The 6,583-nt window shown below is 38.5% G+C and overlaps 1 long non-coding RNA gene across 3 annotated transcripts; it reads right to left on the minus strand.

Annotated features, from left to right (window-relative positions):
* Positions 1–715: 715 nt before the first annotated feature.
* Positions 716–5,957, minus strand: LOC125508225. 3 transcript variants are annotated; one of them, XR_007283272.1, is made up of 5 exons: positions 5,609–5,949; positions 3,303–4,386; positions 2,448–2,549; positions 1,449–2,110; positions 716–985 (listed from the first exon to the last, which is right to left on the minus strand). It is a non-coding gene; the product is annotated as an uncharacterized LOC125508225 (long non-coding RNA). The 3 variants fall into 3 exon arrangements; XR_007283271.1 differs by having other exon boundaries at positions 716–2,110; positions 3,303–3,410; positions 4,269–4,386; positions 5,609–5,935; XR_007283270.1 differs by having other exon boundaries at positions 716–2,110; positions 5,609–5,957.
* Between the last annotated feature and the right edge of the window lie 626 nt (positions 5,958–6,583).

The following is a 6,583-nucleotide window of genomic DNA, read 5'->3' on the forward strand; positions in this document are numbered from 1 at the left end:
TGTTTTTGACAAATTCTGTTTTTCTTGTATTATTTGCCTATTTTGATGAATCTATGGCTAGTAAAAGAGTTTATAAACCATAGAGAAGTTGGAATACAGTAGGTTTAACACCAATATAAGTAAATAATGAGTTCATTACAGTACCTTGAAGTGGTGTTTTGTTTTCTTTCGCTAACGGAGCTCACGAGATTTTCTATCTTGAGTTTTGTGTTGTGAAGTTTTCAAGTTTTGGATAAAGATTTGATGGATTATGGAACAAAGAGTGGAAAAAGCCTAAGCTTGGGGATGCCCATGGCACCCCAAGGTAAAATTCAAGTAAACCAAAAAGGCTAAGCTTGTGGATACCCCGGAAGGCATCCTCTCTTTCGTCTTCGTCTATCGATAACTTTACTTGCAGCTATATTTTTATTCACCACATGATATGTGTTTTGCTTGGAGCGTCTTGTATGATTTGAGTCTTTACTTTTTAATTTACCACAATCATCCTTGCTGTACACACCTTTTAAGAGAGACTCAAATGATCTGAAATTTATTAGAACTAGATGACCAGTTGCACCAAATGGCGTAAAGACCTGTTTAAAACCATGTTTGTGTTGAAAATATTAGCATTTTCTTAATAACCGTATATTTGAGTACATTTGGTAAGAACTTATACCCCTCATATATAAAGTAAATTGAATGCAAATATTTTCTTAAGGTAATAATGCCACAAATTAGATCATCGGTAGGTCAAGATAGTTGAGTCTACAATTAGAAACTCCAAGTAGCTGTAAACTTGCATTGGAAAAAAGTAAACACAAGTGACACAATAAAATGTACTTAGTACATGAACTCGTGAACATTGTGTATAAGAGAAGTTAATAGAAATAATGGTCAATTACATCATATAATTTGGTTCTATACTCTTCTGTGTGTATATATCCTGAATGCTACCCCTTTGTGATCAACTTTTTGTCCTTCGAATCAAATGGCACAGCTACCGCCCCTTGTGGAAAAAGAAAGAACTCTGTAATACTCATAAATGTAAAAGGAAAACATCATGTGATGCATCTCAACCTGCGCAAAACAATGTAAAAACCATACATGCTATCTACATACTCTCATTGTCTAGCAAAGCATAAGTAGCTGAGGGACCATGTACAAAAGAATTGAAAATTAGCAAGAAAGAAGCATGCCATCATCTGTCTAGACAACCATAAAACAATAAGTGGCAAAAGCCCCATCAGAATTAGCATTTGCCATCCAGTTTATGAGCCAAAGTTGAGCATTCACCAGTCGATAAAGCATATTAAGCATCAGCTATAAAACAAACTCCATTTTACTAATAAGACAACATAGATATGAAGTGGGAAAACTCTATTTTGACATCCAGTTTATGAGCTAAAGTGGAAAGTTATGGTCTCAAATGCATAAATAAGCAATATAGAAAATTAGTGGAAATCTCGCACCTGAGCGGCACCTCATCGCAGCTCGACACCCCCACCATCGCTCGTCTCACACTTTAGTGGAAATTTTAGGAACACAAATAGTAATAGGATTGGTTAGAGTAAGATGTGCTGGAAATGGAAACAAAAAATGCCGGTATCTTTATTCAAATATTGCTCGAAAGCACATGCCCAGGACGTTGCATCCAGAAGTTCATCTGAATATTATCTTAAAAGGTTAGGATGCGAGAAAATAACACCTTGGGTAGGCATTTGTAATTCAAAAAGAGAAAACAACTCGATAGTAGAATTTGAAACTGCTAATCCTCCCGAAGTCTTTGCATAATAGGAGTATAGTACTGCACATGCTATGCTGCAGAAGATTTAAAAATGGTAGATAATAATAAATAGGCAAGTACAAAAACAATCTCTTGACAGAAAGCATAGGGGTCGTGTCAAAATAATTAATAAAAATGATCTCCACTGATTAAGAAATAAACAATGCAACTACACACAGATCAAACCATCATTTGTGCTTGTCATCTTCTTGGGCAGCGGCAGCAGCTGCGCGTCGCTCGGCGTCTTGGGCAGTTGGTGCAGCGGTGCATCGCTCGGCGTCTTGCCATTCTTCAAGATCACCAACGACTTCCTCGCCACCTCCCTCGCCATATCTCTCTCATCATGCACTGCAAATTGAGCAGGAAGTACAGACTTCAGAGGAATTGAGAGAATAAGAATCAGCGCACATTAACTATTATCAATAGACTGACTCAACAACCAGAATAATATACTTGTCAACATTTACATTTACATGTAAAATAAAGGCAATATAGTGTGCTTTATGAATCAAAGATAGCAGCAAGTGTCCAGCCGGCGACCATATGAAGCGAAGATAGCAACGAGCAATCAGCGAACAACATTACGAAATTAGTAGCTATATAAAGAGTACACTCTGTAGTATAGCACGAGATTGTCATAGTAAAGGATGTATAGCTAGAATCTGGATAAGAGATTCCTGCATACCTGCAGGAAAGAGGATAGGGGCGATAGCCAGAACTTGCATATGACTACTCCTAGGCCAGTAGCCTTGAGACGATGAACATTAGGGGAAGACAAAAGCGAGCACTGCAGCACATGAGCAAAATATGGAATAAAGCAACCCGAGAAGAAAAAACCAGAGGAACAAATGAACAAGTACAATGAGACTACCAGGAACAAATGATTCTAATTCTCTAAGGAAAAAGTGCATGTACAGAGAGATTATAGCTATACAACTAACCATAAGCATGAGCTCCCAAATGGCAAAATCATTGGTCCCTTTGGATGCAAGAGAATGCCAAGAGTGTTAATGATAAAATGATTTTGCTTGAACAGTTTCATTTTGCTAATTACCAAAGCATCCTAAGTGGGCTCCAAATGGCAAAATCATCAATTACCAAGGCATTCCAAGTGCATATATGCTTGAATCTTTCTACCAGCAAACATCATGTGGAACATTCAAGCATTAAGGATGAACAATTAAGATTCAGAGATATTGTTTGGGGTGTCCATTGTTATCCTCATTTTTTGGTAATTAATAAAATGGAAGATACATATCATGCATAATTTATTGGAAAATATTAGTAGGTACTGCTGCAACTGTTAAAATAAGTTTCCTTGGTTATTAGTTTATGAAAAGTTGGTCATCTAGTATGTCTAAATGGAAGATACATGGCAAAAAAGGATTAAATGGAACATCGAGCCATTGAAATGCATTTGAGATCAAAATATATCATGCACAAAAAATGGAATTAGCTAGGCTGTCGTTATTCTATTTTTCTATTTTAAAGAAAAAAACAAAAGAAAAACACGGAAAGATTAAAGACGCAAATTGATTACCTGAAGGGGCATATAATGTCAACCTCTTCTCAGAGGACTAATGCTTATTCTTTCAGTTTCTGCTACTCACACATCATCAAACTTCCGTGTAACTGTTGATTCAGTATCCTGCATTGTAGAATGCACAACATAAAAACCATGGAGAAAATAGTATTCAAGGCTAGGAATTTCTTCAATAAAGAATAAAAATATATGAGAGGGTAGCGGCCTAACTGTTTTATCAAACAGCGGAAAAGATTATTTACCCCTAGCAGACAGTTCTTTCATGATTTCTCATACATAGAGAACAACTAACAATTTCAGAATGTTATGTTATATTTAAACAATAGATCACAGACACACGGAGTTGCACAACAGCTACAGTCAAAACTACTGGCACCAAAAGCATGGTTGATAAATCTATAAACTTTGCCGCACTGCAGTTTTACAATGAAAGAAATAGTAGTAACACCAGACCTAAGTAAAGCCACTCTGTACGTATCAGCCACATCCTGCTAAATTGGTAATTTTGCTGCTTCATCCTCTTAACGATACACTTACAACACTCTTTTGTTCAAAAACCCAAAACAAAATGTCATAGATATCCTTCTCTGAAGTTCAAATATATCAGTGATATTAATGGAGAGCACATTCACCTACCAAAAGGTATATATTCACTTATATCAAATATCTGCATATGAATAGAATGAAAATAGCAGCCTACTTTACATTCTACCTCTCGACAACGAAACAAAACATAATAAATTATATAACCAAAAAAGCATTCTTTTCAAAGGTCCAGCTGAAGAGTTAAAGGAGGCAATGCAAGGGAAAACTATAAACGATCAGAGGTTTGATACAGTATCCAAGTGTTAACATATATGGTGGGAGTTCAAGCATGAGCTCACTCTTCTTTTACCAAATAGAAAAGGTGTGACTTATAGAATGAAGAACCGATGCAAGAAAGTCAACGGTTGTGCAGAGTACCATTATTTCGGTTTCCATAGTGAATTTCCATACAAAAGAAGTCTTCAGCTCGATTGTATCTTTAGAACAAAACAACTCAGCCAAATAGTATGCAATCCATCAGCCGAGCTCGCATTTTCTACACATAGAAATAACAAAACAGTGTCAATCAAGTTGCCTTGTACAGAAATAACTGTGTATTAAAATCCACACATAATCAAGAGAGAACAGGTCATATCCATCAAATTAAATTTCTTGCACAAAGTAGAAAAATGCCCTAAAACATTATCATGCTTTCTAGTACTCGCTATGTGTAGTTGTGTCATTGCCGATTAGTGCATAGAATAGTATTGCCATGGATGAGCTAATGAGAATAGTATTGCTATGGATGAGCACAAAGAAGCAACAGCCCAAGGTGAGCACATTAAAGATACTCTGTCAGGAAAACAGTGCCAAAAGGAATCTGGACGTGGCCGACCAACACCATCCTTAATCACATCAGTTAAAACTGTAGTTATAGTTATGGCCACTGAAAACAGGAGACCTGGTATGACAATATAGATTTTAGATTATTGCATAAGAATAAGATGGCATATATGAATGATTGTTATTTCTTGTAAAATAGGTAATCAAATTAACAACTACAGTAAAAACTAAGAACAATTGGAATGAACTATTGTAGGAAATATAAAAGCATCCTCAAACTAACTACTATTGGCTTTACCGATCTACTATTGTTCAGAGTGATTACCAACTACTGTAGAAAAAACCAAGGTTGACATGAACATTCTTTGTTCTTTCTGAGTTGAACGACTCCTTCAAGAGCAAATTGTCAAGCTGGCCATAAAAAGAGAGCCACGCAAAAATGCCGAGAAAAGCAAAAAACTGTATGTGAACAAGTGGAGTAGGCAGTAGTTAGATGTAGCATTTCGATGAAATTGGACCTAGTGCCTTGTGGGCGGCCCCTTCGCCATTTAACGCACGACCAGACCTAGACTATAATCCAATTAATTCTTGCCAGATCCTAAAGTGTGGGATTATGTCAAACAAGAAAAAAATCACATTAATGAAGCAATTATCAATTGAAGTGATCTAGAATTTAAGACTGCTAAGGGCTAACCATCACTCCCTTGTCCAAAGATCACATTTTGCAACTCCTAAAAAATAATACAGAAACCAAAGTTTCTAGACTACAGGGGAAATTCCACTGCCTACAGCAAGATGGCAGCACATCTAAGATCTAACTACATATATGAAGAAAAAGAAACCAACTAAGGCATCCCCATCCCGGAGAGAAACCCTAGCCTACCAGAGACGGCCACGAGAGAGAAGGCAGGAAGCCGGGGAGAGAGGTTGCTCACGTGCGATGATGCGATGGCGGCCGGCGTGGCCGGGGACGGGGGAGGAGGCGTACGGTGCTTGGTCAGGAGGGCGCGGGCTCCGGGTCGGCGGGTCCGATGGCACCGCTCTCCTCGCCTCATCGATGGTCCTCGGAGCGGCTGGGTGCAGCGGAGTGGAGGTGGCGGAGTGGGAGGAGGGGGGCACGAGGTGGAGAGGAGGCGGCGCCCCGACCAGAAGTGGAGATGGAGGAGGCGATGGGGGTGATTAGGGGAGGAGGAGGAGCAGAGGTGGGGACTGGGGGAGGAAAGGAGGCGGCGGATTGGGGGTGGGTGCGGGGACGAGAGGTGGTCTAGGTGAGACGGACGCGTAGCTGGTTTTGTTTCGCTCGTTCACTGGCTCTGCTCTCGACACTGCGAATAAAAGGAGACGTGGCAGGTGCCGCTAGTTGGGCGCACTAGCTCATCCTTTATATGTTCAATATTTTATGTGATTTATTTATATCTTTTGAGCTATATAGTTTTTGCTCTAGTGCTTCACTTATATCTTTTATAGCACGGCGGTGGTTTTGTTTTATAGAAACTATTGTTCTCTCATGATTCACTTATATTATTTTGAGAGTCCTTTAGAATAACATGGAAATTTGCCTTAATATAAAAACTTTCATACAAGTGCATTGAATATTATGAGAAGTTTGATACTTGATAATTGTTTTGAGATATGGAGATGGTGATATTAGAGTCATGCTAGTTGAGTAGTTGTGAATTTGAGAAATTCTTGTGTTAAGGTTTGTGATTACCATAGCATGCACGTATGGTGAACCGTTATGTGATGAAGTCGGAGCATGATTTATTTATTAATTGTCTTCTTTATGAGTGGCGGTCGGGGATGAGTGATGGTCTTTTTCTACCAATCTATCCCCCTAGGAGCATGTGCGTAGTACTTTGTTTCGATAACTAATAGATCTTTGCAATAAGTATGTGAGTTCTTTATGACTA

Source organism: Triticum urartu, chromosome 5 (assembly GCF_003073215.2).
Source record: "Triticum urartu cultivar G1812 chromosome 5, Tu2.1, whole genome shotgun sequence".
Taxonomy (NCBI): Eukaryota; Viridiplantae; Streptophyta; class Magnoliopsida; order Poales; family Poaceae; genus Triticum; species Triticum urartu.